Here is a 27,429-nt window from a genome sequence, read left to right on the forward strand (position 1 = left end):
TGCCCTTTGTGTGTGTGTGTTTGTGTGTGTGTGTGTGTGTGTATACATATACATAGACACACACACACACACACACACACACACACACATATATATATATATATATATATATATATATATATATATATATATATATACATATTCCTTTCAGCTACTATGATATTGAGGTCTCATGAATCACACACATCATCTTTCTATGTAGGAATGTAAACAAAACAGTTCAACTTTAGTAAGTCCCTTATGATTTCTCTTTCTTGTTTACCTTTTCATGTTTCTCTTGATTCTTGTGTTTGAAAGTAAAATTTTCTATTCAGCTCTGAGAAAACTTGAAAGTCCTCTATTTTATTGAAAGTCCATATTTTGCCTTGGAGCATGATACTCAGTTTTGCTGGGTAGGTGATTCTTGGTTTTAATCCTAGCTCCATTGACCTCTGGCATATCATATTCCAAGCCCTTCGGTCCCTTAATGTGGAAGCTGCCAGATCCTGTGTTATCCTGATTGCTTTTCCACAATATTCAAATTGTTTCTTTCTGGCTGCTTGCAGTATTTTCTCCTTGATCTGGGAGCTCTGGAATTTGGCGACAATGTTCCTAGGAGTTTACTTTTTGGGATCTATTTGAGGAGGTGATCTGTGGATTCTTTCAATTTCTATTTTACCCTCTGGCTCTAGAACAGTGGCATTTTTTTTAAATTTTATTTTATTTAAATTTATTTATTTAACATATTTGGTTTTCAGCATTGATTTTCACAACAGTTTGAATTACAATTTTTCTCCCCATTTCTACCCTCCCCCCACTCCAAGATGGCATATATTCTGGTTGCCCTGTTCCCCAGTCAGCCCTCCTCTCTATCACCCCCCTCCCCTCTCATCCCCTTTTCCATTCCTTTCTTGTAGGGCAAGATAAATTTCTACGCCCCATTGCCTGTGTATCTTATTTTTTAGTTGCATGCAAAAACTTTTTTTTTTTTGTTTTTGAACATCTGTTTTTAAAACTTTGAGTTCCAAATTCTCTCCCCTCTTCCCTTCCCACCCACTCTCCCTAAGAAGTCGAGCACTTCAGCCTAGGCCACGCGTGTATCATTATGTATAACCCTTCCACAATACTCATGTTGTGAAAGGCTAACTACATTTTGCTCCTTCCCAACCCATCCCGCTTTATTGAATTTTCTCCCTTGACCCTGTCCCCTTTCTAAAGTGTTTGTTTTGATTACCTCCACCCCCATCTACCCTCCCCTCCATCATCCCCCCCCTTTTATTTTTTTTTATCTTCCTCCCTCTTCTTTCCTGTGGGGTAAGATACCCAACTGAGTATGTATGGCATTCCCTCCTCAGGCCAAATCCGATGAGAGCAAGGTTCACTCATTCCCTCCTCACCTGCCCTCTCCCCTCCTCCCACAGAACTGCTTCCTCTTGCCACCTTTATGCGAGATAATCCACCCCATTCTATCTCTCCCTATCTCCCTCTCTCAGTATGTTGCTCTCTCATCCCTTAATTTCATTTTATTCTTTTAGATATCTTCCCTTCATCTTCAACTCACCCTGTGTCTGCTCTCTCTTTTACATATATATATATATGTATATATACACACATGAAAACACACACACACATATATATAAACATACATACACATGCATACATATACACATAGATACATACATACATACACATTCACTTATATATATATATATATATACATAAACATATATATATGCATATTCCCTTCAACTGCCCTAATACTGAGGTCTCGTGAATCATACACATCATCTTTCCATGTAGGAATGTAAACAAAACAGTTCAGCTTTAGTAAGTCCCTTGCAATTTCCATTTCTTGATTACCTTTTCATGCTTCTCTTGATTCTTGTGTTTGAAAGTCAAATTTTCTATTCGGTTCTGGTCTTTTCACTGAGAAAGCTTGAAAGTCCTCTATTTTATTGAAACTCCATATTTTGCCTTGGAACATGATACTCAGTTTTGCTGGGTAGGTGATTCTAGGTTTTAATCCTAGCTCCATTGACCTCTGGAATATCGCATTCCAAGCCCTTCGATCTCTTAATGTAGAAGCTGACAGATCTTGGGTTATTCTGATTTGGTTTCCACAGTACTCAAATTGTTTCTGTCTGGCTGCTTGCAGTATTTTCTCCTTGATCTGGGAGCTCTGGAATTTGGCGACAATATTCCTAGGAGATTTCTTTTTGGGATCTATTTGAGGAGGTGATCGATGGATTCTTTCAATTTCTATTTTGCCCTGTGGCTCTAGAATATCAGGGCAGTTCTCCTTGATAATTTCTTGAAAGATGGTATCTAGGCTCTTTTTTTGATCATGGCTTTCAGGTAGTCCAATAATTTTTAAATTCTCTCTCCTGGATCTATTTTCCAGGTCAGTGGTTTTTCCAAGGAGATATTTCACATTGTCTTCCATTTTTTCATTCCTTTGGTTCTGTTTTATAATATCCTGATTTCTCATCAAGTCACTAGCTTCCACTTGCTCCAATCTAATTTTTAAAGTAGTATTTTCTTCAGTGGTCTTTTGGACCTCCTTTTCCATTTGGCTAATTCTGCCTTTCAAGGCATTCTTCTCCTCATTGGCTTTTTGGAGCTCTTTTGCCATTTGAGTTAGTCTGTTTTTTAAGGTGTTGTTTTCTTCAGTGTATTTTTCAGTACTTTTTTGGGTCTCCTTTAGCAAGTCATTGACTTGTGTTTCATGGTTTTCTTGCATCCTTCTCATTTCTCTTCCCAATTTTTCCTCTACTTCTCTAACTTGCTTTTCCAAATCCTTTTTGAGCTCTTCCATGGCCTGAGACCAGTTCATGTTTTTCTTGGAGGCTTTTGGTGTAGTCTCTATGACTTTGTTGACTTCTTTAGGCTGTATGTTTTGGTCTTCTTTGTCACCAAAGAAAGAATCCAAAGTCTGAGACTGAATCTGGGTATGTTTTCGCTGCCTGGCCATATTCCCAACCAGCTAACTTGACCTTTGAGTTTTTCAGTGGGGTATGACTGCTTGTAGACTACTGAGTTCTATGTTCCACGTTTGGGGGGGAGGTGCCAGCTCTGCCACACCAGCACTGCTCCTTCCCCAAGAACCCCAACCCGAACTGGGCTTAGATCTTCAGCAGGCTGTGGACTCCTGCTCTGATCCGCCACTTAATTCCTCCCACCAGGTCGGGCCTGGAGCCGGAAGCAGCAACAGCCGTAGCTGCCCCACCTCCGCTGCCCCTGGGGCTGGAAGCCTAACCGCGAAACTCCTTCCACTCCCGGCAGCTTTTCCCACTAACCTTCTCCGCAGTCTTTGGTTTTGTGGGTTGAGAAGTCTCGTAACTGCCGCAGCTCACTGAATCAGGGAGCTAGGGCCCCCTCCGCCCTGCTTCTGGTCTGGATGGTCCACGCTGCTCAGGCTGGGCTCTGCTCCTCCACTCCAGCTCCGAGCTCCGTGTGGAATAGACCTCACCCAGAGACCATCCAGGCTGTCCTGGGCTGGAGCCCTGCTTCCCTCTGCTGTTTTGTGGGTTCTGCCATTCTAGAATTGGTTCAGAGCCATTTTTAATAAGTTTTTGGAGGGTCTCAGTACGGAGCTCACACTATTCCCTGCTTACCAGCTGCCATCTTGGCTCCGCCCCCCAGAACAGTGGCATTTTTGATACAAAATAAATTCTGTTTTACGGGGGAAAAAAACTATACTTCATATCTACACAGACAGCCCATCTTTTCCAAACAAGCTAAAATTAAAATTAACTACAAAATCTCCAAAACAGGGAAACTGCTTCATTTCAAACTATTCCTGGAAAAATGAACCCATAATATATTACAAGGGCAATTTCTATGTGGTAGATTGCAGCTGGTTTCATAGTTTTGAACTTTTATCATTTCTAACACATTAATTATAGTTTGGGGATGTGTTTTCTTACTTTAGCATAATCTCAGCTCATTAGATGGGCAAACTAACATTAAAATATTTACAGATTACTTGCTGTTCTTTGAAAATAAAACTACAACTGTTTGCCTCAGTTGTTTTTGAAATTCATTTGTTTACATGGAATGTGCTTGTGCTCTTCAAAAACAAACAAAAGCAGCTTTCATATTACACCCTGCTTAAGAAAAAGGTTTATGTGCTGCATGCTGACTTCTCTTTTCTAGTAACTCCTTTTTGTTCCAAAATGGTTTCTTAATGTTAAATGCCACTTAGTTCAAGGGAAAAAGCTTTCTGATTCAGACTTTTATGCTCACTGAACAGTTGCAGCATTTAGTAATACCCTACAGTGAGGTTCCCCTCCCCGCAAAGTTTTTATGAGCCAAGGAGAGGTCTTTTTCTTGGAGATGTCTCCTCTTCTTCCTCCTCTTCTTAGTCATCTGGACAAGCCACTAGGCCAACTAGACTTCCTTTAGTGGCAGTTACTGATATAATCAAGCTTGTATTTTTGGAAGATCCATTAGAACTTGCTGGTGTTGTTTGAGCCATTACAGATTTACTGTTTGTACTATTTGCTCCATTAGCAGCACTGGAAGAATGAAAGTAAATTTGAAGCCAGAGGATGTCCTTTTGGGAAGATTTTCTTTGTCTTTACTTTCTTTTGCTTTTTCAGTTTCCATAAACTTTTCATAGCTATCTGGAAAATCATCCATCCACCTGGTGGCACAACTGCTTCACCTTCTTCCTCTTCAACTTCATTGAACCATGTTTCTTCATCTTCCTCTAAGGTTGTTGCATTTCTTCAAAATCTGCTGCTGTTCAGTTTCTGACTTTGTCTTTTTCTTGTTCATATTTTGTCTTCAATCCTTTGAATGTCAGAACATATTCAATTGAGTCAAGGGCCTTATAAAAATTTTCAACAAGTGCAGTTAGAGATTTGATATCTTCCACAAACAATTCAATGACAGCTGAGTTTAGCAGGTTGTATTGGGTTCCATTATTGAGAAGGGCATTTAGAACTGACTCAAAAAGATTTCCCATGGTGATATAATGGTTGTAAAATTCATCATTAAGACTAATTATCCTCCTCATAAAATTAAGAGCACATAATGCCAAGAACATATGTTTTGAATTCATTAAGACCAGGACACGTCTTAGCACATATTTGTTCATAATATAATTTTTTATGTGATATGTGTGGTGTTCCACACAAAATGTAAGTAATTCCAAAATTAAGGCAAGCATCTGTGCTGTTTGGTAGTTATCAGGGCAAATTGTGTTACTTTTGTTAGCACCAACTATTTCATCCTTTCCACATTTGTCTTCTGAAGTATTAGCCAAAAGTGGTACTGTGAGAACATGCATACAATGGTTATAGAAAAAATTTATAAATTAGCTTTTTTCAGTTTTATTAGCTGTAGCCAGAATGTTCTCTGGATCAATAAAAGTATGAAGGAATCCTATTAACTGAACATCTCCTCCTAGTTCAGGGTCAGTAGCACAGATCATTTGTTCAATTACTACATTAATGCAAAGGATATCATCACTCTGCTGGGCTTCTTGCACAACAAATTCTCTGATGATAGATGGACCAAACTCTACTATATAAGAAAATATATCTGTAGCAGCAAACCTGACCTGCAAATCATCCATTCCCATTACAATTTCAAGAACAGGAAGAAGCCCCAATTTTGCCAAAGTTTTGAAAAATGCATCCCTGTTTTGAGGTTGTAATGTTTGAGAAAATGCACAGTTTCTTGAAAAAACTAACCAATTCACACCGTTTATCATTATCTGTAGCTTAATCTGTTAACTGTGCAAAAACTTCTTATCCTCCTGCAACATGCTGCCAATCTCAACTTTGTTGAAGAAAATAAAGGAAGGATGAGCAGAAAAAAATTCTTTTCAAAAACAGATGGCATTGGCAAAATGATGTCCTGAATGTATTGTACCCTGTAAGTCTGATGGATCTTTTGCCTAAGTTCAGAGTCTGTTATTGGTATATATTCTTTAAATTTTGCTGTTTTACTACTGAAACGTTTTATAGAGCTAGAAAAAATAATAACAAAATTCATCTAAAGAACAAAAGGTCAAGAAAATTAAGGGAGTTAATGAAAAGAAATGCAAGAGAAGGTGGTCTGGTCATTCCAGATCTAAAACTATTATAAACAGCAATCATCAAAACTACTCGGTACTGGCTAAGAAACAGTGGTGGATCAGTGAAATAGGTTAGGTAAACAAGGCATAGTAGTCAATGACTAGCAAGCAACTATTTGATATACTCAAAGACTCCAGCTTCTGTCAGTATTTGACAAAAATTGCTGGGAAAACTGAAAAAAAATAATATGGCAGAATGTAGGCATAGACCAATATCTTACACTGTATGCCAAGATAAAGTCCTAGGAGTTTTCTTTTTGGGATCTTTTTCAGGAGGCTATCAGTGGATTCTTTCAATTTCTGTTTTACCCTCTGGCTCTAGAGCATCAGGGCAGTTCTCCTTGATAATTTCTTGAAAGATGATATCTAGGCTCTTTTTTTGATCATGGCTTTCAGGTAGTCCAATAATTTTTAAATTATCTCTCCTGGATCTATTCTACAGGTCAATGGTTTTTCCAATGAGATAATTCATATTGTCTTCCGTTATTTCATTCCTTTGGTTCTGTTTTATAATATCTTGATTTCTCATAAAATCACTAGCTTGCACTTGCTCCAATCTAATTTTTAAGGTAGTATTTTCTTCAGTGATCTTTTGGACCCCCTTTTCCATTTGGCTAATTCTACCTTTCAGGGCATTCTTCTCCACATTGGCTTTTCGGAGCTCTTTTGCCATTTGAGTTAGCCTATTTTTTAAGGTGTTATTTTCTTCAGTATTTTTTGGGGTCTCCTTTAGCAAGTCATTGACTTGTTTTTCATGGTTTTTTCACATCATTCTTATTTCTCTTTCCAATTTTTCCTCTACTTCTCTGACTTGCTTTTCCAAATCCTTTATGAGCTTTTCCATGGCCTGAGACCAGCTCATGCTTTTCTTGGTGGCTTTTGATGTAGGCTTTTTGACTTTGTTGACTTCTTCTGGCTCTATGTTTTGGTCTTCTTTGTCACCAAAGAAAGAATCCAAAGTCTGAGACTGAGTCTGAGTCCATTTTCGCTGCCTGGCCATGTTCCCAGCCAACTACTTGACCCTTGGGTTTTTCATCGGGGTATGACTGCTTATAGTCAAAGTACTTTGTCCCAAGCTTGAGGGCCTGTGCTGTTGTTTTCAGAGCTATTTCTACACAGCAAGCCACACCAGCACTCCTCCCCCAAGAACGGCCAACCTGGACTGGACTCAGATCTTAAGCAGGCTCTGCACTCCTGCTCTGATCTGCCACTTAACTTCTCCCAGCAAGTGGGCCTGGGGCTGGAAGCAACTGCAGCTGTAGTTCTGTAGCTGCACCACCTCCACTGCCCCCAAGGTGGTGGCTGAACCGCCAACTCTTTTCACTCTATCTCTGCAGCAGTTTTTTTTCCCACTAACCTTCTCTGTTGTCTTTGGTGTTTGTTGGTTGAGAAGTCTGGTAACTGCCACAGCTCACTGATTCAGGGCACTAGGGCCTGTTCCACCTGACTCCTGGTCTGGTTGTCCCAGGTGCAGCCCACCCTGGGCTCTGCTCCACTCCATTCCCAGTTCCGTGGGATAGACTTTACCCAGCAACCATCCAGGCTGTCCTGGGCTGGAGCCCTGCTTCCCTCTGCTATTTCGTGGGTTCTGCAATTCTAGAATTTGTTCAGAGCCGTTTTTTATAGGTGTTTGGAGGGTCCTGGGAGAGAACTTTAGGCATGTCCCTGCTTTCCAGCTGCCGTCTTGGCTCTGCCCCTCTGCCAAGATAAAGTCAAAGTGAGTACATAATTTAGACATAAAGGATGATATCATAAGCAAATTAGAAGAGCAAGGAATAGTTTACCTGTCAGATCTACGGAGAAAGGAAGAATTTATGAGCAAACAAGAGAGAGAACATTATGAAATGCAAAATGCGTAATTTGATTACATTAAATTAAAAAGCTTTTGCACTAAGCTAATACAACCAAGATTAGAAGGGAAGCAGAAAGCTGGGAAACAATTTTTACAGTCAGGGTCTCTGATAAAGGCCCCATTTCTAAAATGTATAGAGAACTGAGTCAAATTTATAAGCATACAGGTCATTCCCCAATTAATAAATGGTCAAAGGATATGAACAGGGAGTTTTCAGATGGAGAAATTAAAGTTATCTATAGTCATATAAAAATGCTCTAAATCATTATTGATTAGAGAAATGCAAATTAAAACAACTCTGAGGTACCTCCTCACACTTATCTGAGTGAAAGTGAGCAAACCCTGGAGAACATCATACTCAGTTGTATGCAACATTGTGTAATGGCCAACTTTGATAGACTTAGCTCTTCTCAGCAATTCAGTGATCTAAGATAATTCCAAGAGACTCATGATGGAAAATGCTGTCCATGTCCAGAGAAAGAAATATGGAGTTTGAATGGAGATCAAAGTGTACTATTTTTTCTTTCTTGTGGTTTTTCCCTTTTGTTTTGATTTTTATTTCACAACATGACTAATGTGGAAATATGTTTAATATGATTGTACATGTATAGCCTATATCAGATTGTATGCTGCCTTGGGGAGGAGGAAGGGGCAGGAGGGACAAAAATATTCGGAACTCAAAATCTTCTAAAAGTGAATGTTGAAAACTGACTTCATGTGTAATTGGAAAAAAATACTATTAAGTTGGGAAAAAGGTAAAATTTTAAATAAAAAATTCTAGAAATAGAGTTTAGAGCATGTCCAAACCCCCTGAGGTGGAATGTATTGACCACCATTACATAAAGAATAAATATGAAGAAAATAATTATGAATAAATAGGAAGATTAAATTCAAAGGAATGATGGTGGTGCACCAGATGAAGGAGAAGTTTGGACCTTTGCACTTCCTTCCCACAGATGAGGCTCTCCACCCACACAAGAGGGAGTTGTGCAACTAAAATTGCTGGGAAGATGGAATGGACTTGAGCATCAGCAGCAAGCATCCATGGAGTGGTCAGGGGGAGAGAAAGCAAAAGATTGAGTTGACCCTTCCTAGTAGTCATCATTAAATATGTCATCTGCGTAAACTCTTGCTGCAGATTATAAGCAGACATTTATCAGTTCATGAATTTGTTTTAAAAATTTTTGTCCCCCACCAAATGGCAGGTGGGGGGAAATAGGGAATGTGTAGTCCCTTACTGACAAGGACACTAAAAACAAATAGCATTTTCCTGGATAGAAGGAAGGGCCAAAGGACAGTGGGAATTGGAAACTATAGTGGGTAGAGGGAGTAGGAATTTGGGAGCTCTTTGGAGAACAGATAACAAATGAAGGGCACTGCTACCCACAACTGAATATAATCCAGAGTAGTTGGAGCCTTGTATAAGTTATCGACCCAGTTAAACCATAATCTTTTGGAACTGGATGTTCATGTTCTGCTGCTTTTGGGAGCTGAGTGAATTTATTCTCATTTCATATTCTCACTAAACTGCCAGGCATTTAAAATCTGCCTCAGAGAGTGCAACTGTGATGGGCTGGCCACGGTATTTGAATGCCAAACCTACACTTGCCAAAAAGACTATTTTATGGAGAGCTCACGCAGGAGAAGTGTTCACATGGTGGTCAAAAGAAGCAATACAAGGACACTCTCAAGATCTCTCTTAAGAACTTTGGAATTGATTGTGTGACAGGGGAGACACTGGCACAGGACCATTCAGCATGGCATGCCCACATCAGAGAAGGTGCTGTGCTCTATGAGCAAAGTAGAATTGATGTAACTCAGAAGAAACACAAGATGCATAAATTTAGAGAAACCATGCCAAGTGTTCACATGGGCAGTTTGTGCTCAACCTGTGGTAGAACATTCCAAGTTCATGTTGGTCTCATCAGCCACAGTCAGACACACTGTGACTTGATTCTGGTATAATGATGTCATTTTGATCCTCTTCCAGAATGAAGGACGACAGCCAAACCAAACCAAAAACCTAATGTATTTCACTGATCAACCACTATACTTCTTTGCCCTCATTAGATGATTCTGACAATTACTGCCTTTTAATATTGTTTGAAATCTGGTACTGCTAGACTGCCTTTCTGCAATTTTAAAAATTGATTCCCTTGATATTGTTGAATTTTTGTTCTTCCTGACATATTTTATTATTTTCTCTAGGTGTATAGAAGAAATTCTTTTGTAATTTGATTGATGTGCCTCTGAATAAGTAAATTAATTTTGGTGGAATTGTCCACTTGCCCTTAAACAATGAATATTTCTCCAGTTGTTTAGATCTGTCTTTATTTGTGTTAAAAGTGCTTTATAATTATGTTCATATAGCTCCTGGGCATGTCTGGGCAGGGAAACTCCCAAATACTTTATACTGTCTGCAGTTATCTTAAATGGAATTTCTCCTTCTATCTCTTGATGCTGGGTTTTTCTGGTAATATATAGAAATGCTAATGATTTATGTGGGTTTATTTTATATCCTACAATTTTGCTGAAGTTCCTCATTGCTTTAACTTGTCTTTTTAGTTAATTCTCTAGAGTTCTCTTAAGTATATTGTCATATCACCTGCAAAGTGTGATGATTGTGTTTCCTTGTTGAATTATTCCTTCAATTTATGTTTCTTGTTTTGTTACTATAGCTAGCATTTCTAGTACAATATTGAATAAAAGTGTTGACGATGGCCATCCTTCCTTCACCTCTGATCTTTTTGGGAAGGCTTCTAGTTTATCTTCATTACAGATAATGCTTGTTCTTGGTTTTTGATAGATACGACTTATCATATTAAGAAAAGCCCTATTTAGTCCTATGCTTTCTTATGGTTTTTTTTGGTAGCAATAGGTGTTTTAATTTTTTCAAAAGTCTTTTCCACATCTATTGATGTGAACATATTATTTTTTTTGTTTTTGTTACTGACATGGTCAATTATGCTTATAGTTTTCCTAATATTGAACCCTCTCTGCATTCCTGGTATAATGTATGATTTTTCTGATACATTGTTGGAATCTCCTGATAATAAAGTATTTAAAAATTTACCTTGATATTCTTTAGGAAAACTGGTTTTATTGTTTTCTCTTTATTTGCTATCCCTGGTTTTGTTACCAAAAAACATGTTCGTGTCAAAGAAAGAATTTGGTTGGACTCCTTCTTTACCCATTTCTACCCCCTCCAAACTACCCCCCCCAGGTCCAAATCATTCATGTGGTATTGGAATCAATTGTTCTTTAAAAGTTTGGTAGAATTCACTTGAAAATCCATCTGATCCTCGGAATTTTTTCAGGGAGTTGATTTATGGCTTGTTTAATTTCCTTTTCTAACATAGAGTTACTTAAGTATTCTATTACCTCTTCTGTTCATCTGTGAAATTTACATTATTGTAAAAACTCATCCATTTAAAATACATGGTAAGTTTTATTAACATATTTTTGGTCAAAGTAACTCCTAATAATGGCTTTAATTTCATCATCATTGTTGATGCCTCCACCTCCTTCCTTTTTGATGCTGGTTATTTTTTTAAATGAAATTAACCACAATTAACTATTTTATTGGCTTTTCATTAAACCATCTCTTAATTTTATTAGTCAATAGCTTTTTTACTTTCGATTTTATTAATTTCACCTTTGATTTTTGGGATTTTTGTTTTGATGTTCAATTGGAAATTTTTAATTTGTTCTTTTTCTAGTTTTTATTAATTACATTCCCAATTCATTGATCTGATCTTTCTCTGTTTATTCTTGTAAGAGTTTAGAAGTAGAAGTTTTCTGGAAATATTGCTTTGGCTGTATTCCCAAATTTTGGTATGTTGTCTCATTATTTTTATTCTGTTTAATGAAATTAGTGATTGTTTCTATCATTTGTTCTTTTGACTCCCATATCCTTTAGGACAGGTTATTTAGTTTTTATTTAATTTTCAATCTATGCTTCAAAGGTCCTTTGTTGAATGTGACATTCATTACCATATGATTGGAAAAGAATGCACTTAATATTTCTGCCTTTCTGCATTTGTCTGTGAGGTTGTCATGTTCAATATATCTTAAATTTTTGCGAAGGTGCCATGCAGAGATTAGAAAAAACGTATATTCTTTTCTGTTCCCATTCACTTTTCTCCAGAAGTGTATCATAGATAACTTTTCTAAAATTCCATTCATCTCCTTAACTTCTTTATTATTTATTTTATGGTTAGATTTATTTAATTCTGAGAGGGAAAAGTTGAGGTACCCCACTATTATAGTTTCAATACTTCCTCCTGTAACTCATTTAACTTTTCCTTTAAAAATTTGAATGCTATTCCTTTTGGTGCATTGATAGCATTGATAATACTTCATGGTCTATAGTACCTTTTAGCAATTTGTAGTTTCCTTGACTATCTCTTTCAATTAGGTTTATTTTTGCTTTTCCTTTATTTGAGATCATGATTGCTACCCTTCCCCTTTTTACTTCAGCTGCATAATAGATTCTGTTCTAGCCCCTTATTTTAACTCTGTATGTATCTTTTTTTTCCAGGTGTTTTTCTAAAGCAACATATTGTTAGATTCTGGTTTCTAATCCAGTCTGTGTTCTACTTCTGTTTTATAAGTGAATTGATTCCATTCACATTCACATTTATGATTAATAATTGTGTATTTCCCTCCATCCTATTTTCTTCTGTTTATCCTTCTCTCTCTCTTTTCTTACCCTTTGTATCAGCAAGGCAATAAACAGAACATTGACAATAATTGTGAATATGCCTATGTAGTTCTGTGTCACAAAATATAGAGAGAGTCTCCTTATAGAAGGTAGAAGTAAAACATTTATTCAAACACCAGAGAACCAAATCTCATAACCAATAAGTCCAACCCATCCAAGCAACAACCAGCTCTCAAAATCAGTAAGCCCACTTTATCATAACAGCAAGGAACTTAAAACACAATATCACAGCATGGAGCCTCGCCATCCCATAACCTTCTGCCCCTCTGCTGTGCCCTTCCCACAAACACACTCACAGCATAGCTAGCACATCTGCTCTCTCCCTTAGCTCTAACTGCTCTGAGCATTTTGTGCTCCACCCTTTCCTGTTCCTCCTGTTCAGCAAGCTCTTCCCATCACTTGTGACTTAGGCTTCCTGTGTCATAAATAGGTCAGTTGGGCCTATTAATGGGTGGAAAAGATCTTCAAATTTGAATTACGATTATGCCCTTCCCTCCTCAAAGATTTGTTTTTTTGTTGTTGTTGTTGTTGTTTTTTGCTTCTGACTACTCCCTTAATCAGAACACCCACTGCTTTCTCTTATCTCCTTCCCATCCTGCTTCCACATTGGGTAAGATAGGTTTCTGTATCCCATAAAGTTTGTACATATTCTAGACTCTCGGAACCATGTGAGAGTGCAGTTCAAGCTTTGCTTCCCTTCCCCCTTTCCTTTTCAATTTAAGAGTTATTTCTTTTGTGCCTCTTTTATATTAATTTCCCCCATTTTCCCACTTCCTTCCCCCTTTTCCTAGTACATCCATCTTTCTCACCTATCTTTTTCTAAAGATCTTCCCAACATTATTGACTTGCCCCTGTACTTTCTGTTTATGTAGACTCCTTTTAACTGCCACAATAATAATAAAGTTCTTGGAGTTACATATATCATCTTCCCATGATATTATAAAGTTTTAAGTACCTTATGATTTCTCTTTCCTGTTTACTTTTTTATGCTTTTATTTGTATCATTTTTTTCAAGCAGAAAAATTCTGTTTTTTAGTTTTCAACATTGATTTCCATCCACAAGATTTTGAGTTACAAATTTTCTCCCCATTTCTACCCTCCCCCCATTCCAAGATGGCATATATTCTGATTGCCTCATTCCCCTGTCAGCCCTCCCCTCTTTCACCCCACTTCCCCTCCCCATCCTCTTTCCCCTTACTTTCTTGTAGGGCAGGATAGAGTTCTATGCCCCATTCCCTATATATCTTGTTTCCCAGCTGCATGCAAAAAACAACTTTTTAAAAATTTTGTTAAGCATCTGTTTTTAAAACTTTGAATTCCAAACTCTCTCCCCTCTTCCCTTCCCACCCACCCTCCCTAGGAAGGCAAGCAGTTCAACATAGATCATACATGTATCATTATGTAAAACACTTCCACAATGCTCATGTTGTGAAAGACTAACTATATTTCCTATCCTATCCTGTCCCGCTTTATTCAGTTTTCTCCCTTGACCCTGTCCCTTTTCAAAGGTGTTTGCTTTTGATTACCTCCTCCCACTATATCCCCTCCCTTCTATCATCCCCGCCCCCTTTTTATCCCCTTCCCCTTACTTTCCTGTGGAGTAAGATACCCAATTGCGTGTGTATGTTATTCCCTCCTTAAGTTGGATCCGATGAGAGTATGATTCACTCATTTCCCCTCACCTGCCCCCTCTTCCCTTCCAACAGACCTGCTTTTTCTTGCCACTTTTATGTGAGATAATTTACCCCATTCTATCTCTCCCTTTCTCCCTCTCTCAAAATATTCCTCTCTCACCCCTTAAATTTTTTTCATTTTTTTAGATATCATCCCTTCATATTCAACTCCATCATCTTTCCATGTAGAAATGTAAACATAACAGTTCAACTTTAGTAAGTCCCTTATGAATTCTCTTTCTTGATTACCTTTTCATGCTTCTCTTGATTCTTGTATTTGAAAGTCAAATTTTCTATTCATCTCTGGTCTTTTCATTGAGAAAGTTTGAAAGTCCTCTATTTTATTGAAAATCCATATTTTGCCTTGGAGCATTATATTCAGTTTTACTGGGTGGGTGATTCTTGGTTTTAATCCTAGCTCCTTTGACCTCTGGAATATCATATTGCAAGCCCTTTGATCCCTTAATGTAGAAGCTGCTAGATCTTGTGTTATCCTGATTGTGTTTCCTTAATACTCAAATTGTTTCTTTCTGGCTACTTGCAGTATTTTCTCCTTGGCCTGGAAACTCTGGAATTTGGCAACAATATTCCTAGGAGTTTTTTGGGGGGCAGGGCAGGGAGGTTTTTCAAGAGGCGATCGGTGGATTCTTTCAATTTCTATTTTACCCTCTGTCTCTAGAATGTCAGGGCACTTTTCCTTGATAATTTCTTGAAAGATGATGTCTAGGCTCTTTTTTCGATCATGGCTTTCAGGTAGTTCAGTAATTTTAAAATTATCTCTCCCAGATCTATTCTCCAGGTCAGTGGTTTTTCCAATGAGATATTTCACATTGTCTTCCGTTTTTTCATTCCTTTGGTTCTGTTTTATAATATCTTTATTTCTCATAAAGTCACTAGCTTCCACTTGCTCCAATCTAATTTTTAAGGTAGTATTTTCTTCAGTGGTCTTTTGGACCTCCTTTTCCATTTGGCTAATTCTGCCTTTCAGGGCATTCTTTTCCTCATTTGCTTTTTGGAGCTCTTTTGCCATTTGGGTTAGTCTATTCTTTAAGGTATTACTTTCTTCAGCATTTTTTGGGTCTCCTTTAGCAAGTCATTAACTTGTTTTTCATGGTTTTCTTGCATCACTCTCATTTCTCTTTCCAATTTTTCCTCTACTTCTCTTACTTGCTTTTCCAAATACTTTTTGAGTTCTTCCATGGCCTGAGAGCAATTCATATTTTTCTTGCAGGCTTTTGATGTAGGCTCTTTGACTTTGTTGACTTCTTCTGGCTGTATGTTTTGATCTTCTTTGTCACCAAAAAAGGAATCTAGAATTTGAGTTTGAGTCTGAGTCTGTTTTTGCTGCCCTTTCATGTTCCCAGCCAACTACTTGACCCTTGAGTTTTTTGTCAGTGTATGACTGCTTGTAGAGTAGAAAGTACTTTGTCCCAAGCTTTAGTGTCCAAGCACTGCTGTTTTCAGAGCTACTTCTACTCCACTGTCCCCCCAGGCCCTGTCCCAACAGTGCTTCCCCTCCCCCAAGAACCGCCAACCAGGACCACAATACAAATCCAAGCAGGGCACAGGAAGAGAATATACCCTTTGTGCCCACAAAGTGCTCCTTGCACTCTCACTCTGATCCACTGCCAGATTCCTCCCACCATGTGAGCCAGGGACTCAGGAAGCAGCTGACACTGGAGTTCTGGAAGCAGCCTCAGGAGCTTCCTGCTGCTGCTACCACCACTGCTGCACCACCTCCTCCACCTCCAGAGCTGGGGGCTGGACTGCTCTGAACTCGATCTCACATTTTCCCCCTAACCTGCTCTTTGGCGTTTGTGGGTTGAGAAGTCTGGTAACTGCCACAGCTCACTGTTTCATGGCCCCAAGGCCTGTTCTGGTTGGCTGATTCTGGGTCTGGTCTGTCCCAGCACGGCCCATGCTGGGCTGCCCTCTGCTCTCAGCATGGTGTGACAGATCCTTCCTGGTGACCATCCAGGCTCTCCTGGGCTGGACACCTGTTTCCCTCTGATATTTCATGGGTTCTACAGCTCTAGAATTTGTTCAGAGCCATTTTTTACAGGTGTTTGGAGGCATTTTGGGGGAGCTTAAGCAAGTCCCTGCTTTCCAGCCACCATCTTGGCTCCACCCCTTGTATTGGATTTTAATGACAAACTTCTATTCATCTCTGCTGTTTTGGTCAGGAATGCTTTAAAATCCTTTATGTCATTAAATGCTTATTTTTTTTCCTTTGAAGGAGTATGCTCAGTTTTGCTAGCTAGGTGATTCTTGGTGATTATCCTAGCTCCTTGGCCTTCCAGAATATCAACTCCAACCTCTGTGATCATTTAATATGGTGTAATGGCAACCACACTGGCATGCCCAGGATGTCTGCTAGCACAGTTTCTTAGATCTGCTTTACTAGGAAAGAAAGCTGTTAAAGGAGTCAACAATCTTTTTTTTAATGTCTTCTGTTTTATTTTTTTTCAAATACATATGCCTTTTTATTTTTTTTTATTTTTGAAAGATTTAAATTTATTTATTTATTTATTCATTCATTCATTCATTCATTCATTTATTTATTTATTTAGTTGTTGTTGTTTTCTGTTACATTAGAGCCCAGCCCTGCCCTCCTCGGACCTCCAGGCCCAGGGGCCTGCTGAGATAAACTCAGGGCTCTGAGATATGGGTGGAGCCAGGAGGAGGGGTCTCGCCTTTGTTGCCTCCCTAGCAATTCCAGGTCTTTGCCCGGACCCGCTTGAGCACATGGAACTTCCAGTTCTCTGTCTGGGCTTGCCAGAGCACATGGAACTTCTGGTTCTTTGCCTGGACTGCCTGACCGCAGGGAGCTTCGGGTTAGCTCGGGAAGAGAAGGGGAGGAGAGTAGGCGGAGTCGGGGTGGTCCTAGTACCCAGGTGTTTTGATTTTACCTGTTCTTTCACCCACGTAACCAAAGAATGTACCTACGTCACTACAGATATAAAAATGCTGCTTGCTGAAATAATAAACGGAGTCATTCACCACCTTTCGGCTCCCGCCCCATACATTGTCCACGAGATCAGGCCCTTTGCTACGCAAAGGCCTGGGTGTGGGGGGCTAACCACAGACCCCCACGATTTGGTTGCGAGGCTGGGGACTCGCAACAAGTGGCACCCAGAACGTGGGGTAATTACATGGCCGAGCCACAGCGTGTGCACCCACAATACCCAAGGTGCCTCCTTCTGGGAGCAGAAGGAGATGAGCAGGAGGGACTACACGCGCGCACAGCCTTGGGCCAGGTTCAAAATTCTCAGCGAGAAATGCTTCATCTTCTCGTCTTCGTGGCAACAACCCAGTTTTCAATGCTGGTGAGGTAAGGAGATCTCCTTATCATGGGGCAGTGTGCATCCTTCACAGACTCTAAGGACTTAGAGACATTCCGTAGAATACTTCACAAGCTTAGCAAGAAGCAAGGATGCATGATTCATTTGAGAAAAGTTAGGGGCATCACACCACAGCAGCAGCTGCATCAAACATGATATACACTGAAGTTCCTCAAAACAAAAGTTTTACAGACAGATGGGGCTGCTGGAACAGAGCAAGAGGAGGAACTTGCAAACTTGGCAGACTTAAAGGACAAGATACCAGAAAACTTAGACTATGATCCGGAGGAAAGAATGAAGTCTCCTTCGGCCCCTCCCCCAACTCCTCAATATAAATTCAATCTGTGCATTTGGGAACATAAAATACATTATATGAAAGTTTTGAAGCATGGCACCTGGCCTCTGTTTCATCAGAGGGCCAAGCACTTTGTGTACAGGATTCAAAAAATCCCTTCTGTGTCTCTGTGTCTCTGCGTCTTGGTTTCTGTGTGAGTGTGTAATCTGACACCCTGTAATCTCCCTTATCTCTTTCTCTCCCTCCTCGGGGGAGAGAGAAAGAGAGAGAAAAATGTAGTTTTGGAAAATTGCTGGAAAATAATGCTCTTTTTCACTTCATTTCTTCAAATGTGGCCAGTTTGAAGGATCTGAAGAGAGAAAAGAAAGAAAGCGGGAACTTTTCCCTTAAATTTAAGTGAAAATGTGTTCTAATTGGGCTTAAGATAAAGTCAGAATTTCTTATACCATTTGGCACTAAGGCAAATTTGGAAAATTCGTGAATATCTAATGAAGAGACACTCTGAGTCTTCCAGTACAAGGATAGGGGACAAGTTACCACTGGATTCTCTTTTTTCCAGAGTCCTACTCACCTTTGCCTGGCAAGTTCAAAGTTCTCACTTCCAAAAAAGTTTTAAGCTGTTGCTCATTTTAATCTTTAAGTTTTAAGGTGAAAAGTAAGCCAGCTGTGGAAAGGAAAAGCTGGGTATGTAATTTATTTACTTGAAATGTTTAAGGTAGTTTGGAAAAGAAAGATTGAAATTGGAGATACAGAGGGTAAAAAGAAAAGAAAAAAGTTAAGGTAAAAATTTGGGAAGGAGAGAGAGTTGTATGGAGGAGTTTGGGTGTGGGGGTAGAGGCTGTAGTTGAGTCCACGTGGCTTAGGGTCCCTGTGCTCTGGGCCACTCCCTCCCCCCCCCACTCCACCTTAGGAGCTGAAACTAAAAGAAACTTGTAACTTGTAGTTAATGATGAAAGGTTTTATTGAAACTCTGGTTATTTACTATAAGAAGGATTTTGATTTGTATAATCATTAAGCTCTGTCTATGTAAGGTATGACTGTTAAAAATGTTAAATCTTACTGTTGGTCAAGGAAGCTCCCCGCCTGGGGAATTCACATAGGCAGGCTCTTTTGTTCTGTATGGGTCTTCCCAGCCCAAGGTAATTTACCTGTGGCTGAGATTTTTATCATGGATAATCCTGAGTTCCTCTTTAACTCACCTTGGTCAGTTCTGTTCAGCAACTGAAAAGGATCCCTCTCTTCTCATGTTGAGGTAGACAGAAGGGAGGGGAAACTAAAATTGTTTTAGCTTGCTCCTTTTGCTTGAAAAGAAGTGGCTCACCTCTTTCAAATTCCTTAGGCTTTTTGTTAATTCAAACCCTTTTTGTAAAAGCGGAAGAATTAGAGTCAGGGATTGGAATGCATAAGATGAAGCTTGGAGAAAGCTGGGTGCAAATAAAGCTTTTTCTTTTTTTTCATAAATTCATTCATGGCCAGGCAAATATTCCTAATGAAGTGTATTTAAGACATTAATGTATTAATATAGGTTATGCATGTATTTATATATTAATGTACTAATATAGAAATACCAGAAGTCACAGGATCAACAATTCCTATTTGTGATATCTAGAAATTCTGTAATAACAGAGAATTCAGTTGTTACAATACTTTGCAAATATAGGAGTGTGATTTTCAAGCCTGTATCATCTAAAGCTGTATTTATGTTAATCTGGAGGTTTATGGACTAATTTGTGAATGAATCCAAATGTTTAAAGGTTATTTTACTTTAAGAGAGAGACACATCTCATTTTAGAGCTGTCAAATAATTTTTCTTCAGGAAAGTTTAGTGAAAATACTTTTGAAAAATGCTCTGTAAAATCTTTTTGTATAATTTTCAGAAGGCCTGCTGAATTTCCACCTGTAAGCTAATTGGTTGCAGTTTTCTGTGAGTTATCCAAGTTCTGGGTGAGATAATATGATGCTTTTTTATGACAGATCTCTGTAATCAGAAATAAGCCAGTAGTGACAAAAGGGAAGTTATCTGCCAGAATTTGTTACCACTGTGAAAGAAGTTGGTTTTATGGGGAATTATGGGAAATTGGATAAATGCAAATATGTGAAATCTTGTTGTTCTAATCAAATGACTGGTAACATTGGTACTCTTGTATAGCCAAATGAAAGATAATATGGCTTCTAAAGTATTAATGGGAATAATTTGGGAAAAAGAGTTTCAATGTAAGTCTCTTTAGGAGAGAAGTTGTAGAATATTTCTGTATTAATGGGAAAAGTTAAATGTGGATTTGAATTCATTCCATCATCTAAAACATAAAGATAAAGTCATATGGTTCAATTCTTTCAGATCAGGCATAATTAGAAAAGAATAGGAAAAATAGAGGAGAAACTGATGCAAATGTGTTAGAGCAGTAACTTATGATCTTAATGGGAAGATTTTATGAACAAGGGAGGAAATGCTTGCAAGCTATTTAGAGCTAACTTTAAGGATGTTCCTTAGGCAATAGTCACTGATAGTTGGAACTTGCCACTCAAAGACTATTGGGACCGTTAACTGACTGTTTTTCTGAGTCTAACTCCAGGTGTGAGTATCAAGAAAGGCTGACCCAGGATGCCAGCGGCCCTGTGAGAGGGCAAGCATGAGCTGCAGGTATGATTTCTTGGCAGAGTTGAGAGGGCAACTGTTCAGCCTGTGCTGAGGTGGGACCGTCTTGACCTGATGCCTTAATTAAAACCTGGCAGTCTAAGCCTGACTCAATGCAGCTTGCAGTTTGACATGGCCTCTGCCTGGAGTTGACAGGAAGCTGGGGAAAATATGGTCCCCTTACTCTAAGTCCCTACTCTCTTGGTGGCAAATTTCTATTAATCAGAAGGTTTTGTAGGCATAGTGAAAATCTATTTATATTGATTATGGAACATCTTAGATTACTATAGGACTGGGAGTAGCATTTTTGCATAGGTCCATATATGAGTTAGATTTTCTCCCAGTAATGGTATGGAGACAATTAGGTCAAGGGCTTGTGAGAATATTATTTTGCTATTTGGTTAATATCAAGCTTGTCTAAAGCTTTGTTACAATTAGTAATGTTAAAAGAAGAATGGCTTGTGTATTATCCTGTAAATGCCATCAAAGAAACATGGCATGACAAAAGTTTATGGCATTATATGTACTATGTTGAAAATTGGTTATTTAATGTATTTATGTATGTACTGGAGTCTCATCCCTCTGGTGGGGAAAATTAATGATGAGTAATGTAAAGTATAAGAATTTGGGTTCTGATGTGAATTTCTTAAACAGAACAATTGGTCAAGGTTTCAATTTTGAATTTGTAAAATGATCAGGGTTATGAGGATTAAAAATGGTAACTTAAAATTCTGCTAAGATTAATCTTGTAGGAGAATGGACAGAAAGCTGGTTCCTGCAAGAAGAAGAAGAAGAAGCCTCTGTGCTGGAGATGACTGGAACAGATACCAAGAACCAGAAGATTTCCTTAACGGAGTCCTCTGCCAGACAGCTGCATACGAAAAGAACTTTTTGAATCTTAAAGAGACAATTACATTTATATTTCTTTTTGAGTCTATGTATCTATATTCACAAAGGGGACTACCCCCTTTGATTTGTCAATGCGTCAATCAATCCTTCACATGTTTATTTACAAGGGGATAGTTAAAGGAAAAAATTCGGATGTACCAATAGTGGTGAGGTGTCTGCAAATAACAAAAAGGGGGAGTCATTGAGTGGAATACTGATTGAGTGGAATATTGAAGTAGCAGAACAATTATTGATAGTTTCAAAAAATTATTGATATTTTCAAAACATTTACCCATTTCCTAATGTATTAGTCAAGAATATATTACGAAATGGGTAAATGTTTTGAAAATATCAATAATTTTTTGAAACTATCAATAATCAATAATTGTTTTGCTACTTCAGTATTCCACTCAATCAGTATTTCACTCAATCCTCCCCCCCTTTTCTTTTGTTTGCGGACACCTCACTATTATAGGTACATCCGAATTTTTTCCTTTAACTATCCCCTAGTAAGTAAATATGGGAAGGATTGATCGGCGCATTGACAAATCAAAGGGGGCAGTCCCCTTTGTGAATATAGATACATAGACTCAAAAAAGAAATAAAAATGTAATTGTTTCTTTAAGATTCAAAAGGTTCTTTTTGTATGCAGCTGTCTGGCAGAGGACATCGTCAATGAAATCTTCTGGTCCTTGGTATCTGTTCCAGTCATCTCCAGCGCAGCGACTTCTTCTTCTTCTCTTCTTGCAGGAACTAGCTTTCTGTCTATCGTCCTACAAGAGTAATCTTAGCACAATTTTAAATTATCATTTCTAATCTTTATAACCCTGATCATTTTTACAAACTGAAAGTTTGAACCATGGCTAATTGTCAGAAACTATTGTCGTACACTTTACATACATCCATTATTAATTTCCTCATCAGGAGGATGAGATGTCACTTAAGGAATTAATAACAGGCTTCAGTAGATACATAAATACATCAAATAGTCAAATTAACACAATGGATATAAAATCTTAACCTTTTAGCTGTGCCATGTTTCTTTGATGGTGTATACAAAATAAACCTCAAACCATTTTCTTATTAGCAACAAAATTTTAGACAAGCATGATATTAATCAAATAACAAAATGACATTCTCACATTGCTTAAGGAAAAGCGAGCCCTGTGTGACTTGTATGCATTTCTACCCTAGTTCATAAAGCTTTACTAAGTTGGTGCAAAAGTCAATAAGTAACGCTAACTCCAAAGCATCATAACAAAGTTTCTAGTTATAGCAGAATTCCTAAATATCATAAAGTTTCTTAGTCAAAAAGGTGTTGTAATGGAATCTCACATTGATAGCAGTAAGAGAGCAATCACAGGAAAAATACTACTGTTTTAAAAATCCTTTAAACAAAGAGAACATCTTAAGGTGAGTCTTAAGCAGTTTGCATAAATTTCTGCACGTGTTATAGTTCTAGATAAAAATAATATTAAAAATAAATAATAATAATAAAAATAAAAAAGCAAGGACTTGTGACATGCCAAATATGACAGGATAAAACATCCTTGACTTTGTTTATAATCCAGATATAGTTATGATTTCTCAATTATGCAGTATCTCTTCCACCTCAATGCTACACTCAGAAATAGTTAGGTGGGAAACTTCCTTTCCAAAGGAACACAGGGGGAAACTGAGGCCAGGAGGATCCCATCCTAGACTGAGACTAAGATCATCCCCTCAGCTTTTTCCCAAATGCAGATCTCCACCTTTAACAGTATGGATAACACTCCTTCTGAGTAGCTTGTGGCATTTCTCTCAGATACTGATGTAATGTAGATGACTATACCCAGATTCAAACTCAAAACAAAATTAGTTATGGTCCCGAGTACCTTTTAACCTTGAACAGCAAGTCCCACCAATCACAGCTTAGAGTCAGATACAAAGCTGCAATAAGCAATAAAGATTTACCAGGACTCACAAACATAAGGGATTTAATTAAGCATCTTTCATTCTCCACTTTAAACTTGTCTTGGTGTAAAAGCCAAATATTAGAATCCTTTCTATCTATAGTACATAAACTTTCAGTTTCTCAGCAAGCTAAGTTAATTGTTTAGGACCTACATAACTCAAACAAGTTCTTTTTCTGGGGCTGATGACCTTGCCAGTGCAGATAGTTTCCAAGGGCCTTGGCAATTTTACAAAATAAGGAGAAGTAACACAGTCTCCAGGAAGGGAAAACCTTGGGTCTGTTTGCTATCTTTTGCTGTTTCTCTGAGCAGACTTATTCAAGGTCGAGCCTTGATAAAAATCATGCAAAGGATTTTACAAAACTTTTCTTCATAAAAAAAGATTTCTCTTTCTCAGAAACAGCTTATAATTTATCCTGATATTATTATTAATTCCTAAGTGCTAAGCAATTCTTAAATTTTGATCACCAAACCTTTTCCACATAATTGAAAAAAAAGAAAACTAAACATACTATTGTAAATACTATCTCTAAGCAATAACATCAATATCTTAATTAATGATCTCACAAATTTCCCAAGTGATAGCAAAACAATTAAAGACAAAATTTGGGAATTTAAGATTTCTTAAATTACAATTCTTAACCTAATTCTTATTAACCTAATAACATTTAGATTATAAAAGAAATTGCTTTTCTAACAACACAGATGATACAGCTGCTTACCAGTTTATGCAATAAGAAAAATTTTAGAAATATAACAATATCATAAACAATTATCATCTATTTAAACTTGAAAACCAAAATCCATTAATTTCTATTTTGGTGGCTTTACCTCAGTCAGATATGACCCCAAATTGCCTGATAACAGAGAATCATTCATCTCATCACCAAAACTTCACATTGAAGAAAATCCACATAAAGTTAATGAATATGAAGCAATTATTTTTAACCTAAAACAGTTTACATTCAAATAGCATTTATTTTATGCCAAGCATTGTGCCAAGCACCTTTACAATCATGCGGTCTTTGTAATATCCCTGGGAATGGATTCCACCACCATCCCCTTATTGAACAGTAAACTACAGTAAATAGAATTTTCTTGGGGCTATATAGTTAATAAATTTCTCAATGCCAAATAACAACATGCACCTTTTAAAAAAATTATTCAAATATGAATTTCTAAGTTCCATTCACATTTTTCTTGGGAAAGTTTTACAAATAGTTTGCAAGCACCTATTATAATTAGATTGGTTTAAAATGTGCTGGGCCAGTATTCTAACTACTTCTTTTGCCCCGGGTAAAAAGGAAGCCTAAGAAATTTGAATCCTTTGGATCATATTCTAAGTTGCCTTTTTCTGGTATCTTGTCCTTGGAGTCTGCCAAGTGTCCAAGTTCCTCCTCTTGTTCTGTTCCGGTAGCCACATCTGTCTTTAAAACTTTTGTTTTGAGGAACTTCAGTGTATATAGTGTTTGATGTAGCTGCTGTCATAGTGTGGTGCCCCTAACTTTTCTCAAATGAATTGTGCATCCTTGCTTCTTGCTAAGCTTGTGACGTATTCTACAGAGTGTCTCTAAGTCCTTAGAGTCTGTGAAGGATGCACACTGCCCCATTGGTAAGGCTTTCCCTTAACCTTACCTCCTCCGAAGTCTTATCCGGCTCTCTGACCTTGCTTCGGGTTGCGTCCCGGAGTCTCGTCCAGCTGTCTCTCCCAGGCGAGTTGAGTATTGTTGTCCTCTGTGATTGGCTCAGCTGCACGCTAGCCGAGGTGATTCATCCCTCTATGCATCAGAGGGGCCTCATGGGGCGTGGGGTCCTCTCCTTGAGCCCCACGTTCGGGCGCCACTTATTGGGGTCCTCTCACCCCTGGTAGTCCTTGACCAGCAAGGACCTGTCTCGGTATGCAATGATTGAGGTGGGAGTCAAGGATGGAAGGCACTCCGTTTATTGTTTCAGCAAGCAGGATTTTTATGCAGTACTAGCCTTTGTTACTGGTGCAAGCAAGCAAGCTCATGCATGATCCTCTAAGCCTATCAGGAGCCCCTATCAAGGCCTTGCATCACAGCTTGTGGACAACTCATGTCCAGTGCTTATTTGGAAGGGGGGCATGTTCTGTTCACAGCCTGCCTTATCAGAGGAGGAGGAGCCAAGCCGGACTGTGTAGCCCCAGATAATCCCTTTTTTTACAGGACTGTCCTTGGGCTTCAACTCCCAAGCTCATCAGGCTCTCAAGAGCCCCTTACACTAGGGAGGAATGGAGTTGGCAACAGCAACAATAATGGTCCCTTACTACTGAAGACTTGTGCATATAATGACCTTCTCATCACCAACACTGTCTTCCATTTACCTAAATGCAATAAAACTTCATGGATGCACCCTCACAGCAAACATTGGCATTTAATAGATTATGTGATTGTAAGGAGAAGAGACAGACAGGATGTGAGAGTGATGAAGGCAATGTGTGGTGCAGAGTGCTGGAATGATCATAGACTTATCCTTTCTAAGCTAAATATTTCCATTCAAAAAAAAGCAGTGCCCCCAAGGCAAAATGACTACCAGATCTCATGTCAACAAATTAGAGCTCTTCTCTGAGTGGGAACAGTTTGTCACTGACTTGGATGGCAAGTTGAGCCTACACACGGCTGGCAACAGTGGAGCAGAAAAGGTAGCTTTCAGAGATTTGGTATATAGCACTGCATTTGCTCATTTGGGTTAGAAGACTTACAAACACCAAGACTGGTTTGATCAAAATGATGGGGAAATTCAGAAGCCGCTACATGACAAACCTGTGGAGTTCTCATTTGAGGTTAGTGTTTTGCTTTGGGGCTCTCACTCACTAGAAGAGTGTCCTGTGATTTGACCAGACAAGACTCTGGGTAGCTGCTGGAGTGTTCCCCACCCCCGCTTTGAAAAAACCCAGATGTTGGTGCTTCTCTGGTAACTATGTATTGCCTGGACAGACAGCTAGAAGCCTGTCTGCTGATCAGTGTTTATTTGCTCTGTTTACATAAGGTATGCTTGTAATTTGTTTGTATTTGCTCTGAAGTTGAGGGTGCTGGCTTTCACACTGAACTAAGTGAATTATATGTGTATACTTGATTAAAGTGAGATTATTAACCCCTTAAAGTTGCTTTCCTTAGAAAACCAGATCGAAGAACCTGTGCTGGCAGCTCTTGTTGCTGGGCTTGTTGGGTGTTACACCCCTACAGCAGCTGCTAGGCATATTGTTGTTACAGCAAGACACAGTGACTTTCTCTCCTGGAGAAGCAGATAGAGAAGCTGGAGTCTGAATCATTGCAATCTGCTTTGTGGTATCTGCAATGAAAAAGAAAAGCGAAAAGTTACCAAGAGTTATCCAGTTTACACTCTATTAAGTTGGACAAAACCAGCTAGACTGACATTACTGATACTGGACACTTTAATGAACAAGAAAATTTTAAAAGTCCACAAATATATTCTAAATTATCTGAGATGAAAACACAAGCCTGTTAATGATCTCATGGGCCCTCTGTGTTCTCTCCTTCCTTGCCTGGGAGCCAGAGAAGTAGGAGGAGGCAGAGGGTTGAGCCAGGGACACCATCTCCATGTTGTTTTCCCTCTGGGCAGGGTAGTGACAGGCCTCACTGATGAGGGCTCTGAGCAGAAGGAACATGCTGTGGGTTGGGAAAAGATGCAAAGCAGCTTGTGCTCTGGGCTTGGGGCTCTGGAGGTTGGTCAGTTTATGGGGCTAATGATGCAGTCAGTTCCTCTCTGCATCTTCCAGTTAGAACAGGGAGGCACATTCAGCCTCAAAACTATTTGTCTCCCCTGATTATCAGGGGGACAGAATTGCCTCCTCATCTGCTCAGACTCAGGACATGATAGTTAGAAATGCTATAGAAGATGGGAGAAAACATTCCATTGGTCTCTTCATCCATCCCTTTCCTGATCTGGCTTCTCATCCAGCCAAACTGACATATTCATTGTGTCTTTAATACACCTCAAGCATTCCTACTTCTCCTCTTTTACT

General features: G+C 38.7%; 1 pseudogene; it reads right to left on the bottom strand.

Annotated features, from left to right (window-relative positions):
* Positions 1-4,282: 4,282 nt before the first annotated feature.
* Positions 4,283-27,429, bottom strand: part of LOC118842752 — a 37,584-nt pseudogene continuing 14,437 nt past the window's right edge.

Source organism: Trichosurus vulpecula, chromosome 3, assembly GCF_011100635.1.
Source record: "Trichosurus vulpecula isolate mTriVul1 chromosome 3, mTriVul1.pri, whole genome shotgun sequence".
NCBI classification, from domain to species: domain Eukaryota; kingdom Metazoa; phylum Chordata; class Mammalia; order Diprotodontia; family Phalangeridae; genus Trichosurus; species Trichosurus vulpecula.